At 42.6% G+C, this 14,870-nt stretch overlaps 1 protein-coding gene across 8 annotated transcripts in view; it reads left to right on the top strand.

The window, feature by feature from the left end:
- Positions 1 to 14,870, top strand: part of LOC138739451 (lysosomal proton-coupled steroid conjugate and bile acid symporter SLC46A3) — a 57,226-nt gene that overhangs the window by 5,898 nt on the left and 36,458 nt on the right. For 7 of the 8 annotated variants that reach the window (XM_069891529.1, XM_069891528.1, XM_069891530.1 and 4 more), the window contains one exon: positions 1,501 to 1,582. The gene's annotated coding sequence lies outside the window, so the exon portion shown is untranslated. Of the gene's footprint in view, positions 1 to 1,500; positions 1,583 to 14,488; positions 14,553 to 14,870 lie in introns of all 8 variants that reach the window. The other variant, XM_069891531.1, reaches the window with a different exon arrangement.

Raw genomic sequence — 14,870 nt, 5'->3', positions numbered from 1 at the left:
TCAAATATCATTTTAACATTCTGTCCTCAAAAAAATAACTGGTTTCTTTTGTCACTCGATGAAGTTTGACATCTTGTTCTTGTGTGTGATTTGGGGATGTTTAATCGCTTCCTTTATGCCATTTAACAACGTTACCAATTTAGAATGCAACTTTCAAAAACCAATCTCAACCTAATTATGCACAGTTGCTGTATTATTCTCACATTGTATTGATATGAGCCCAGAGAACCCCAAAACCCAGCAACAATAGATATTTTCCAAGACAAAGGGTTACTTAAACAAAACTTGCTTTCAATTATTTTTAAACATGGAAATGATCAAACTTTAACATTACTATTAACTTAACTAACCTAACTTATCCCCCTTCTAATTCTAGGCACACATATATGTTATGTGTATGTAAGTCCAGAAAAATTCTTTGATTCGCTTCTCATTCCATCAAGTTTACTGGTTGCAGGCGATTCTTATACTGTTGTGACAGAATATAGAAATGTTTTGGGGAGATAAATTGGGAAAGGTTTGTTAGAGTAGGTTACGTACAAACACTTTAAAACCGATCTTGTTTAAAATACTGGAGCTCTGCCCCATGGCAGACCTATCGGCTCCACAACTTTTGCAAGAACATTGCTCAAGAGCCTTCACTAATGGATTGTTTTTTATAAAAGATTAAAGATCTTGTCGGAGCCGCTTTCTGTCTGGAGATGTTCTAAGAGGTCATGTGGTTTTGCAAGCAGATAGAGTCAAACAGGTTTTCTCTCACAGAGAGAGGGAGAGAGACAAACAAATATCACTTGTACAATGTTACACCCAACAGACTGGGACTGGAACAGGACAAGCTGGCAAGCTTATTGAAAGCCCATTTGTAAGACGGCCTGGTCAAAACCATTGTGGTCCATGCAAGAAGAGAGGACTGGCTGTCTAATGTTTCACTTGAAATAAGAGAAACAAAAAGGGAACTCAGTGGTGACCTGAAAGAAAGAGGTTATCATCTGGAAAACCCTAAAGTGGCAAGTTTCTTCAGCAAGACACTGAAGTGGTTGAAGGAAGTAAATTACAACAAAATCTCTCTCTGAAAACCAACAAGAATCTTCCTGAGCGGTAACCATTTACCTTTAAAGCATCAAAGCCTGGTGAACTTTATCAATGTTAAATTCTGTGCAGTGTGAGAATTGATTGCAACCAGTGAACTGGGAGGAATGAGAAGTGAGATTGGACTGTGAACCATAGAACTTTTCTGACTTACACACACACATTACAGACATGTGCACTTAGAATTAGAAGGGGGTTAAGTTAGGTTAGTTAAGTCAATAGTGATAATTTAAAGTATGATTCTGTTTTCATGTTTAAAGATAATTAAAAGCAACTTTTGTTGAAGTAACCATTTGTCTTGGTGAATATCTATTGCTGCTGGGTTTTGGGGTCCCCTGGACTTGTAACAATATAAGAGGATCTTGTTGGAATTCTACAATCAAGATGTTAAGCCTTCTCTGCTTTTTCCAGATCACAAAGAAGGACAATTCTAACAAGTGCTTCCATTCCATCAAAGAAGCCCAGAAATATTTGGAAGAAGATCTATATATGAGTAACTGTTTCATTTCTTGAATCTTTTAGCATTTAATTAATAGAATGTCTTAACAAGTTAATGCCTTAAGTGTTTATAAATATAGATTAGAGTTATTTTGATATTTTATATATTTTTAATCCTTTATCTTCTAAAATGTTGCTTTTTGATTCTAATTTAACTATTTAAATTAATATTTTAATATCTGTGTATTCATTAATGGTTTTCCCTTGATAATAATGGTTAAAGTGCATTCTTAATATTGTGAAAACATAATGATTTTCTGTTTCTTTCCTTAGCATTAGCTGCAGTAGCTGTGTTTTGTCTGGAACACATTTAAAGTTTCATTATGATATTGGAGTTTTGCCAGCATAAGATTTTAGGGATGGGCAAATGAATTAGTAGTGTGGCATTTGTCTATTGGTTGGCTTTATGGGAGGAGGGTGGGAGGGGGTTAACGTTTATTTAGAAGCAGTTTTGGCTTTGCAAAGCCACATCTATTTTCTGTTATCTTATTTTCAATGCCTGTTTATTATAACTGGAATAAGTTCCTTATTTGTTAGGCTCTTAATTTGATCCATTATGACTATTTTTAAAACGTATCAATGTACTTAGTTTTAACATTAAAGGGTTAAATCACTTTGTAAAACAGAATAAGATTTTTGCTTGTGTTAAAAGATTTAAAGTCCCAATTTATATTTTTGGAAGAAATGCATGTACTCTTTGGCTTGGCTTCGCGGACGAAGATTTATGGAGGGGTATGTCCACGTCTGCTGCAGGCTCGTTGGTGACTGACGAGTCCGATGCGGGACAGGCAGGCACGGTTGCAGCGGTTACAAGGGAAAATTGGTTGGTTGGGGTTGGGTGTTGGGTTTTTCCTCCTTTGTTTTTTTGTCAGTGAGGTGGGCTCTGCGGTCTTCTTCAAAGGAGGTTGCAGCCCGCCGAACTGTGAGGTGCCAAGATGCACGGTTGGAGGCGATATCAGCCCACTGGCGGTGGTCAATCTGGCAGGCACTAAGAGATTTCTTTAAGCAGTCCTTGTACCTCTTCTTTGGTGAACCTCTGTCTCGGTGGCCAGTGGAGATCTCACCATATAACACGGTCTTGGGAAGGCGATGGTCCTCCATTCTGGAGACGTGACCCACCCAGCGCAGTTGGGTCTTCAGCAGCATGGATTTGATGCTTGCGGATTCTGCCAGCTCGAGCACTTCGATGTTGGTGATGAAGTAATTCCAATAAATGTTGAGGGTGGAGCGGAGACAGTGCTGATGGAAGCGTTCTAGGAGCTGTAGGTGATGCTGGTAGAGGACCCATGATTCAGAGCCGAACAGAAGCGTGGGTATGACAACGGCTCTGTACACGGTGATCTTTGTGTGTTTCTTCAGGTGATTGTTTTTCCAGACTCTTTTGTGTAGTTTTCCAAAGGTGCTATTTGCCTTGGCGAGTCTGTTGTCTATCTCTTTGTCGATCCTTGCATCAGATGAAATGGTGCAGCTGAGGTAGGTAAACTGGTTGACTGTTTTCAGTTCTGTGTGCCCAATGGAGATGTGGGGGGGGCTGGTAGTCATGGTGGGGAGCTGGCTGGTGGAGGACCTCAGTTTCCTTCAGGCTGACTTCCAGGCCAAACATTTTGGCAGTTTCCGCAAAACAGGACGTCATGCGCTGGAGAGCTGGCTCTGAATGGGCAACTAAAGCAGCATCATCTGCAAAGAGTAGTTCACGGGCAAGTTGCTCTTGTGTCTTGGTGTGAGCTTGCAGGCGCCTCAGATTGAAGAGACTGCCATCCGTGCGGTACCGGATGTAAACAGCATCTTCATTGTTGAGGTCTTTCATGGCTTGTTTCAGCATCATGCTGAAGAAGATAGTAAAGAGGGTTGGTGTGAGGACGCAGCCTTGCTTCACACCGTTGTCAATGGAGAAGGGTTCGGAGAGCTCATTTCTGTATCTGACCCGACCTTGTTGGTTTTCGTGCAGTTGGATAACCATGTTGAGGAACTTTGGGGGGGGCATCTGAAGTGCTCTAGTATTTGCCAAAGCCCTTTCCTGCTCACGGTGTCAAAAGCAGTGACAACACACATCTTTTTAGATGGTGGAATGGGTTGCATTTTCAATCTTCATTTAAGGCTAAATCCATTATAGATCCTATAATTCCCTTTGTCCAAAGGTTGTTTCGTTATCGTGACGGCAAACTGTATAATAAATTGATAGTGTTTGCTAGTGGTTTTCTCTGAGAGAGAGACTATACATGAGGAGATGGCTGGCTGCATTATGTTTCACTTGAAATAAGAGAAACAAAAAGGAACTCTGTGGTGACCTGAAAGAAAGAGGTTATCAGCTGGAAAACCCTGATGGGGAAGTTTCTTTGGCAAGACACTGAAATGGCTGATCTGAAGGAATCAGTTTGGGGTGTCCAACAAGCAACAAATCTCTCTCTGAAAACCGACAAGAACCCTTCTGAGAGGTAATCAGGTATCTTTCAAGCACCAAATCAATCCTGGTGAAATTCATATATGTTAAATTCTGTGCACAGTATAAGAATTGCCTGATACCAGTGAACTTGGAGGAGTGAGAAGTGAGATTGGACTGTGAACCAAAGAACTTTTCTGAACCGACACACACATTACATACATGTGTGCTTAGAATTAGAGTGGGGGGGGGGTTAAATAAGTCAATAGAGATAAGTTAAAGTTTGATTCTATTTTCATGTTTAAAGATAATTAAAAGCAACTTTTGTTTAAGTAACCATTTGTCTTGGTGAATTTCTATTGCTGCTGGGTTTTGGGATCCTCTAGGCCCATAACTTTATTAAAATGTGGTATTATTGGTGTCTGGCATTTTTTTTCATCAAGATTGGGAGTATTCATTTTTCTCATATTCATCACATTCGCAGATTGACTTTTTTATTGACAGTAAAATGATCTCGTTAATTTGATCTTGAGAACATAAAAACATAGTCATTTCAGGCCATGTTCCTGTCTTCTTATTTTTAAACGTCCCTGGTCTTTCCCAAATAAACAAATAGTGTCATTTCAATTCTACCTTACTTTCTGATTTAATTTTTTTTTAAAGTTCATGGAGGAACAAATTACTTTTTTTGAAAAGAAAACTGCAGAAGAGACTTCCTGTCTTATTGTCTGGGATACTTTCAAGGCTTTTACATGGGGAAAATTATTTCTTATATTGAAAGTATTAAGAAAAAGGCCAATAAAGAGAAAACTGCTTCAGCTCACCAACTGAAACAATTTTTTCAAAAGTATGCCCTGGGTCCAGACCCTGCTTTATATAAATAGCATGTCGAAATTAAAACTAAATATGATCTTTTCACATATCCAATTGAAAGCCAACTTTTAAAAGATAAAAGCCAATTTTATATTTATGGAGATAAAGCGGGTAAACTGTTGGCTAATCAATTAAAAGCTTTAGTAGCCAAACGATGAATTAAAGAAATTCGCAAAGTTAATGGTGATATGACAACTAATTGTTTAGAAATAAAAGATACCTTTAAACAATTTTATTCTGAACTTTTATAGTTCTGATACTTATAAGGATCTTATTGTAGTTAATAACTTGTAGCAATTAAATATTCCTGTACATTCAGCAGCTAATCAAAAGCAGTTGGATCAATCTATTTTATATGAGAAAATAGCTGAGGCTGTATGTTCATTAGATTCTGGGAAGTCACCAGGTCCTGATGGATTTTCTGGAGAATTTATTAAGGCTTTTTCTTCATTACTCATACCTCACCTATGTTATGTTTTTTCTAATTATTTTAAGTTGGGCAAACTGCCACAGTCTTTTAACAAAGTTTCCATCTTGCTTATTCTAAAAAAACTTTAAAAAAAAAACAGTCAATTTGCTCTTCATACACGCCAATTTTTTTATTCAACATAGATACTAAAATTTTATCCAAAGTTTTGGCTTGTAGATGAAAATATTTTGCCATTTATTAGATCAGATCAGATTGGGTTTATTAAAAATCAGTATTTCCATTTCAATATTCAGCATTTATTAAATATTATGTATTCTCCTTCTCAGGAGATCTCGGAATATGTGATATCTCTAAATGAGGAGAAGACATTTGATCGGGTAGAATGGAATTATTTATTTAAGACATGAACATTTTAATTTTGGGGCTGACTTTATTCAGTGGATTAAATTACTCTATCTACCCCCTTCTACATGTATTCTTACTAATTTTCAGAATTCTAAACCATTTAAATTCCAGTGTGGAACCAGATAAGGATGCCCTTAAGTTCATTGCTTTTAGACCTGGCTCTAAAACCTTTGGCTATCGCTTTCCAAGAATCCAATGATATTACTGGTATTTTAAGGAAGGATACTGCCCGCAGAGTTTTGCTTTATGCTGATATTTAAAATTTCTATTTTTGAGACCTCATTTCTTTACTTTCTCATTTAGTCAATTTTCAGGTTATAAGCTGAATTTACATAAAAGTGAACTCTTCTTTAAATCATTTGACACCAATAAAAACTAATCTTCCTTTTAAAGTTGTAGGAAATCAATTTACTTATTTGGGTGTAACAATTACTAAGAATTATAAACACCTATTGAAATAAAATTGTCTTAATTTAATAAAATATGTGAGAAGGGTGTTATCAAACTGGTTGCCCCTTTCTTTATCCTTGGTCAAATCAAATCTATTAAAATGAATATTTTACCTAAATTTATATACCTTTTTCAGGCTTTGCCTGTTTTTATTCCTAAATTTTTTTTGATTCCCTTGACTCAATCTTTTATATAGGAAAATCAAACACCCTCCCCTAAATAAAATCCATCTTCAAAAATTTAAAAAGAATGGAGGTTTAGCCCTACTAAATTTTAGGTTCTATTACTGGGCAGTAAACATATGAAATCTTATGTTTTGGTCATATTATATTAACCGTGAAGAGTGTTGAATATGACACCACGTGATGACATGATTTATGCTGAAACACTTCGTAGTAATGCTTGTAGTATGTAATTAGTAAAGCGTTGAGTTAGCCTGCACTGATGTGGCTGTTTTTAATTTACAATGAGAGTGCTTCAGACATAACAGTGGTGACGAAGGTGGGATGAACTCACTCAATCATTACACATTTATCAACTCTAACTACAGAAGACAATGAAAAGCTGGGAATCCCAAGGGATGGCGGCAGCAGTTCCTGCAGCTTACTTTGATAAATTCAATGTACACGAAGACACTTTGGAATCGTATGTAGAACGTTTTGATAATCATTGCATTGTACATGATATTACTGAAAATCCTCCATTGAATAAAAAAAATGGGCATTGTTTTTAACTGTAATGGAAGGAGGCCATGAGCTATGAGCTCTTAAGATCGCTAACTAGCCCACACATGCCTTCAACGAAGACAAATGCTGAAATCTTAACTTCATTCCAAAGGCGGAAGAACTATTCCAAACATTAAGTGGGGGACAAAATTTCACTAAACTGGACCTATCACAGGCCTACCAACAGCCTAGACTACAGCTCCTGGAAATATGTAACTATAAACTTGCATTTGGGATTATTTACATATACCCATATGCCGTATGGAATATTAGCAGCATCTTCCATATTTCAAGCAATTATGGACAAGTTACTGCAAGGACTCAACGTTGGCTTCTACTTAGATGAGATCATCATTACCGGCAGGGATGACGCTGAACATCTAACTACCCTAGACATTGTTCTGAATTGACTCCAACAGGCAAACATCTGACTACGAAAAGACAAATCTGGGTTCATGGCACCATTGGTGACCTATTTAGGTTTCACTGTAAATAAGGAAAGGGTACAAATGGACATCAGAAGCAACAGAAATAAATCAATGCCAACTGAATCAACATGATAACAGCAAAGGGGATCAGTAAGGAAGCCCAGAGTATTCTATTTTACAAACAATGGCTGGACAGAAGATCAGGAAATGTCAGAGGAAATGAAACCCTATTATATCAGACATAGTGAACTGTCCATCGAAGAAGGATGCCTACTATAACCATATAACCATTTACAGCACGGAAACAGGCCATGTCGGCCCTTCAAGTCCGTACCGGTTCACTTGAACAACTCCACTAGCTCCTCCGCAAACTCCTGAGGAAGTAGAGGCTTTCTTCATGATGCCATTCATGTGATCTAATTTTCCACAGCCAACTATTTCTCCATTGTTTACTCAAATCAAGATACACCACTCACAGCCAATGCCTGCCACCTGGGTACAGTTGATATGGGGAACTTCGACTGTCATTCCCAAGAAGTGGCAGCAAGGTATCCTGGCTGAACTACTCTATAACCACCCAGGGATAATGCATATGAAAGCACTAGCCAGGATGCACGTCTGGTGGTCTTCCATAGGTAAAGAGATCAAGCACACAGTCACACAGTACATGCCAGGAGGCACAACCCAAAGCACCTCAAGCTGAAGCAAACCCATGGAAATGCCATCACAACCATGGCATTGGATCCACATAGACTTTGCGGGGCCATTCATTGGAAAGAATTTCCTGATAGTAGTTGATGCACACTCAAAATGGCCGATTGTAATCCACATAGAAAAAACAACTGCAGGTCAGACCATTGGAAAAACTCAGAAGTTTTCACATCACATGGATTACCCATTAAACTTGACTCTGACAATGGCCCGCAATTGGTCTCAGCAGAATTTAAAGCTTTCATGCACAACAATAACATTGGCCATATACTGTCTGCACCATACCTTCCCAGTACAAATGAAGAAGTAAAACATTCCATACAAACATTCAAGAAAGCCATGAAAATGAGACAAAATTCAGATTCATCATTGTCCTTAAAATCCCCGATTTCCTGCCGAGTTACCGGAACACACCACACTCAACCACCAAAAGAACACCGGCAGAGCTGATGTTCGGGAGAAATCTAAGGAGCAGACTGTCGGCAATACATCCATATATCAGCCTCAGACTGCAACACGCAGCTTCCGCTAAAAGAGGCACAAGATCGATTGAAGTGGGGGAACCAAAGTTGGTGCAAGTCTACTGCATCCACAAAGCTCCGTGGTGCAGGAAGTAGTCCTGAAAAAACTCAGTCTATATTTATATCACATCCTAGTGGGGGACATGATATGGAAAAGACACATCGACCAACTAAAACCAGTGAATGGCGCAATGACATCCGAAGCTGGAAAGGACTGTGTGTTCAGAGTCGGGCCGACCTGGTTACCAGTAGAAGCGTCTCCACCGCACATCGACTGGCATCGAGAAGGGCCGAGACAACCAATCGAGGAGGTACCATCAAGAAGGACACCTGAAACCAGAGTCCAGGTGAGCAGTACGCTGGATCTTTGCACCCCAACTCTGAAAAGACTGCCAAGATCATCTTCTCCACCACCCAGTTATGTCCTGACTGATGAACCAGAACAGATTATGCCTTAAGCTCCTTTACATCTACAAAGTGCTCTGACCGATAGCATCCCTCTCTGTAGATCCAAGTGAACCATGCACCAACCTGAATGTTTCAAAGACTATGTATGCTGGGTGGGGGAATGTTGTATGATTCTGTACCTCAATAGGAAATCTGTAATTTTGTGAGTCCAGGAGGCATTTAGGAGTTTTTTTGGTTTTCATCGCCTTTTTGAATGTTTGCACAAAGCATTCTGCCTCTCCATTAGTAATTGAGTGATAGGGTGCTGACAAAGTATATCTAATATTGTTGTCGCACATAAATTTATTGAAATGTTCTGATGTAATCTGGGGTCCATTCTCCATGACCAATTCGTGAGGTAGTCCGTATGTGGCGAACATGGCCCGTAGCTGTTCAATTGTAGAATCAGCCTTGGTGTTTTTCATATGCAAAACTACTGTCCATTTGGAATGTGCGTCCACCACTATAAGGAAAGTCGCTCCCATGAATAGGCGCATGAAGTCTATGTGAATTTGATGCCAGGGTCTGGAAGGCCATTTACATCGGTTGGCCTCGTCCTGCAGCATTTTTCGCTCCATTGACTGACATATTTTGCATTCTCTCACTGTTGTTTCAATGTCTCTGTCTATTGATGGCCACCAAACATGCATTCGAGCCAGTGCTTTCATTCGTACCATTCCTAGCTGGTTGTGGTCCAGCTCTGATAATATGGTGTTTTGCCATTTGGCCAGGATAATTGTACGGGAACCCCAAAATAAACATCCTTCTTCAAGTGATAGTTTATGGCGACTTGTGAAGTAAGTTTTCAGGTCTTCTGATATGACCTCAGATTCTGACCACCCATTAAGGGTGAAGTTTAAGACTTTGCTTCACGTTGCCTCCTTTTGGATTTCTTTGCCAATCATCTAGGATGTAATGGGCAGTTGTTATAGTTGTTCTTGGTTGATCACTGCTGCTTCTACTGTCCATTCAACAATTTCTTCTTTTTGTTCAGTTTCGAGTAGTGGTAAGTATGATAAGGCATCTGCATGGCTGTTGAATGTTCCTGGTTTATGTTTTACCTTGTAGTTGTATGTAGCAAATAGCATGGCCCATCTTTGAATTCTGACTGCAGCTAATATTAGTAATCCTTTGTTGGGGCCCAAACCAAACTTTGAGGTTTGTTGTCAGTGATTCAGGTGAAAGTTCTCTAGATATTGGTGGAATCTTTTTACACCAAAAATTATTGCTAATCCTTCCTTTTCCAGTTGTGCGTAATTGTGTTTGCTTGCAGTTAATGTCCGAAAAGCATCTTTCTTTGGCTTGGCTTCGTGGACGAAGATTTATGGAGGGGGTAAAAGTCCACGTCAGCTGCAGGCTCGTTTGTGGCTGACAAGTCCGATGCGGGACAGGCAGACACGGTTGCAGCGGCTGCAGGGGAAAATTGGTTGGTTGGGGTTGGGTGTTGGGTTTTTCCTCCTTTGCCTTTTGTCAGTGCCACTGGTTACTCACTCTTTTCTGTCATTTGGGACAATACTGCTCCCAATCCTATTGGTGAAGCATCAACGGCAAGAGTCACTTCCTTGTTCGGGTCGTAGTGGATCAGAACCTCATTTGTTGATGTTAATATTTCTTTTAATTGATCGACTGCGTTTTTAGTTTCCGTATTTCAGTACCCTTTTTGATCGATCTTGAGTAAGCAGTTTAAGGGGCTGCACAGTGTAGATGTGTTAGGGATATGTTTCCGATAATGATTTATATGCCATAGAAAAGACTGCAATTCTGAAGTTGGTTGGATATGGGTCTTTGAGAATGGCTTCTGTGGCCACCGGATCCATTTGTACCCCCCCCCCCCCCCCCCATCGATTGTAAATCCGAAGTATGTCACTGAGGGCAGCAGGAAGACACACTTATCCTGTCATAATGTTAAATGTTGGCCTGTTGTAGTCTGTTTAGGACCTTTTCAAGGTTTTGTAAGTGTTCTCTGTCGTTTTGGCCTGTGATAGTGATAGAAGGCCACTCCGATATAAAACCTACGACCCAAGGACCTCGCTGCCACGTCCCAGCTTGCTTGGCCACGGCACACGAACCATGGGTGTAAAGGGTGGGGCCAGTACTGCGCGCACTGCACTCCACCTAAAAGCTCCTTTGCGCAGGCCCGAGGACAGGTCCACGTCCTCCCCCTCAACGTCCTCCCCCTCCACGTCCTCCCCCTCCACGTCCTCCCCCTCAAAAGATGCTCACAAACTCAAGCTAGCATGCTGGAACATCAGAACCATGCTAGACAAGACTGACAGCCACCGACCTGAACGTCGGTCTGCCCTCATTGCACATGAACTCCTCAGACTTGACATCGACATAGCCGCTCTCAGTGAAGTCCGCCTGGCAGATGTAGGCAGCCTCCAAGAACGCGGCGCGGGCTACACACTCTACTGGTCTGGCAAGCCTTCGGATGAACGACGCCTATCTGGTGTAGGCTTCATGGTCAAGAGCTTCATTGCCTCCAAACTCGAAAACCTTCCGACAGGCCTCTCGGACCGAATCATGTCCATGCGACTCCCACTTCAAAACAAGCGTCACATCACCCTCATCAGTGTCTATGCTCCAACCCTCCAGGCGGAACCAGCAGAAAAGAACAAGTTCTACACCGACCTGCGCAACCTCATCCAACGTACCCCTACAGCCGACAAGGTTGTCATCCTGGGCGACTTCAACGCTCGTGTCGGCAAAGACTCAGAAACCTGGCCAGGAATCCTGGGCAAGCATGGCGTCGGCAAGTGCAACGACAATGGGCGCCTCCTGTTGGAGCTCTGCGCAGAACAGCGGCTTGTCATTACAAACACCCTTTTTCAGCAGAGGGACAGCCTTAAGACCACCTGGATGCATCCCCGATCCAAACACTGGCACCTCCTGGACTACATCCTGGTGCGAGAAAGTGACAAACAAGATGTGCTCCACACCAGGGTCATGCCTAGCGCGGAATGCCACACTGACCACCGGCTGGTTCGCTGCAAGCTCAACCTTCACTTCAAGCCAAAGCCCAGGAACAATAAAGCCCCCAGAAAGAGGTTCAATGTTGGAAAACTGCAGTCAGACGAAGCGAGAGGAAACTTCCAGGCAAACCTCAAAGCAAAGCTCGACGTTGCAACCCGCCTCACGGACCCGTCCCCTGAAACCTTCTGGGATCAGTTGAAGACTACCATACTGCAATCCACTGAAGAGGTACTGGGCTTCTCCTCCAGGAAAAACAAGGACTGGTTTGACGAAAACAGCCAGGAAATCCAGGAGCTGCTGGCAAAGAAGCGAGCTGCCCACCAGGCTCACCTTACAAAGCCGTCCTGTCCAGAGAAGAAACAAGCCTTCCGTCGCGCATGCAGCCATCTTCAGCGCAAACTCCGGGAGATCCAAAATGAGTGGTGGACTAGCCTCGCCAAACGAACACAGCTCAGCGCGGACATTGGCGACTTCAGGGGTTTCTACGAGGCTCTAAAGGCTGTGTACGGCCCCTCACCCCAAGTCCAAAGCCCGCTGCGCAGCTCAGACGGCAAAGTCCTCCTCAGCGACAAGATCTCCATCCTCAACCGATGGTCAGAACACTTCCAATCTCTTTTCAGTACCAACCGCTCAGTCCAAGATTCCGCCCTGCTCCAGCTCCCTCAACAGCCCCTAAGGCTAGAGCTGGATGAGGTTCCCACCCTGGATGAGACATATAAGGCAATCGAACAACTGAAAAGTGGCAAAGCAGCAGGTATGGATGGAATCCCCCCAGAAGTCTGGAAGGCTGGCGGCAAAACTCTGCATGCCAAACTGCATGTGTTTTTCAAGCTTTGTTGGGACCAAGGTAAACTGCCTCAGGATCTTCGTGATGCCACCATCATCACCCTGTACAAAAACAAAGGCGAGAAATCAGACTGCTCAAACTACAGGGGAATCACGTTGCTCTCCATTGCAGGCAAAATCTTCGCTAGGATTCTACTAAATAGAATAATACCTAGTGTCGCTGAGAATATTCTCCCAGAATCACAGTGCGGCTTTCGCGCTAACAGAGGAACCACTGACATGGTCTTTGCCCTCAGACAGCTCCAAGAAAAGTGTAGAGAACAAAACAAAGGACTCTACATCACCTTTGTTGACCTCACCAAAGCCTTCGACACCGTGAGCAGGAAAGGGCTTTGGCAAATACTAGAGCGCATCGGATGTCCCCCAAAGTTCCTCAACATGATTATCCAACTGCACGAAAACCAACAAGGTCGGGTCAGATACAGCAATGAGCTCTCTGAACCCTTCTCCATTAACAATGGCGTGAAGCAAGGCTGTGTTCTCGCACCAACCCTCTTTTCAATCTTCTTCAGCATGATGCTGAACCAAGCCATGAAAGACCCCAACAATGAAGACGCTGTTTACATCCGGTACCGCACGGATGGCAGTCTCTTCAATCTGAGGCGCCTGCAAGCTCACACCAAGACACAAGAGAAACTTGTCCGTGAACTACTCTTTGCAGATGATGCCGCTTTAGTTGCCCATTCAGAGCCAGCTCTTCAGCGCTTGACGTCCTGCTTTGCGGAAACTGCCAAAATGTTTGGCCTGGAAGTCAGCCTGAAGAAAACTGAGGTCCTCCATCAGCCAGCTCCCCACCATGACTACCAGCCCCCCCACATCTCCATCGGGCACACAAAACTCAAAACGGTCAACCAGTTTACCTATCTCGGCTGCACCATTTCATCAGATGCAAGGATCGACAATGAGATAGACAACAGACTCGCCAAGGCAAATAGCGCCTTTGGAAGACTACACAAAAGAGTCTGGAAAAACAACCAACTGAAAAACCTCACAAAGATAAGCGTATACAGAGCCGTTGTCATACCCACACTCCTGTTCGGCTCCGAATCATGGGTCCTCTACCGGCACCACCTACGGCTCCTAGAACGCTTCCACCAGCGTTGTCTCCGCTCCATCCTCAACATCCATTGGAGCGCTCACACCCCTAACGTCGAGGTACTCGAGATGGCAGAGGTCGACAGCATCGAGTCCACGCTGCTGAAGATCCAGCTGCGCTGGATGGGTCACGTCTCCAGAATGGAGGACCATCGCCTTCCCAAGATCGTATTATATGGCGAGCTCTCCACTGGCCACCGTGACAGAGGTGCACCAAAGAAAAGGTACAAGGACTGCCTAAAGAAATCTCTTGGTGCCTGCCACATTGACCACCGCCAGTGGGCTGATAACGCCTCAAACCGTGCATCTTGGCGCCTCACAGTTTGGCGGGCAGCAGCCTCCTTTGAAGAAGACCGCAGAGCCCACCTCACTGACAAAAGGCAAAGGAGGAAAAACCCAACACCCAACCCCAACCAACCAATTTTCCCTTGCAACCGCTGCAATCGTGTCTGCCTGTCCCGCATCGGACTGGTCAGCCACAAACGAGCCTGCAGCTGACGTGGACTTTTTACCCCCTCCATAAATCTTCGTCCGCGAAGCCAAGCCAAAGAAAAGAAAAAAAGTGATATCAAGGTAACATCCCACTGCTATTCTGTGTAGTAATTTGTCCATTGTAGCTTGAAAAATCACAGGTGCTGCTGAACTTCTGTATGGGATGCGTGTCTGGATGAACAGACCCAGGTGGGTATTGATAGTCACATATTGTCTTGATTCTCTATCCAACTCTATTTGTTGGTATGCCTGTGACAAATCTAGTTTTATTTAGTGCCTGGAATCGTTCTCTTTTGGGCATGGGTGTTCTGGTACCTTTAGTGCCTGGTTGATGGTAACTTTGTAATCGCCGCAAATGCAAATCTCACCGTTTGCTTTGTGTACAGGTACGATGGGCTCTGTATTCTATTGGTTCTAATATACCTTCATCTTTTAATCTATTTAACTCGGCTTCAATTATTGCTTTTATTGCAAATAGGACTGTTCTGGGTTTTCTAAACTTTAGTT

This window comes from Narcine bancroftii, chromosome 7 (genome assembly GCF_036971445.1).
Source record: "Narcine bancroftii isolate sNarBan1 chromosome 7, sNarBan1.hap1, whole genome shotgun sequence".
Classification (NCBI taxonomy): domain Eukaryota; kingdom Metazoa; phylum Chordata; class Chondrichthyes; order Torpediniformes; family Narcinidae; genus Narcine; species Narcine bancroftii.
The sequence above is the reverse complement of the archived record's forward strand: the minus strand, read 5'-3'. Positions and strand labels throughout refer to the sequence as shown.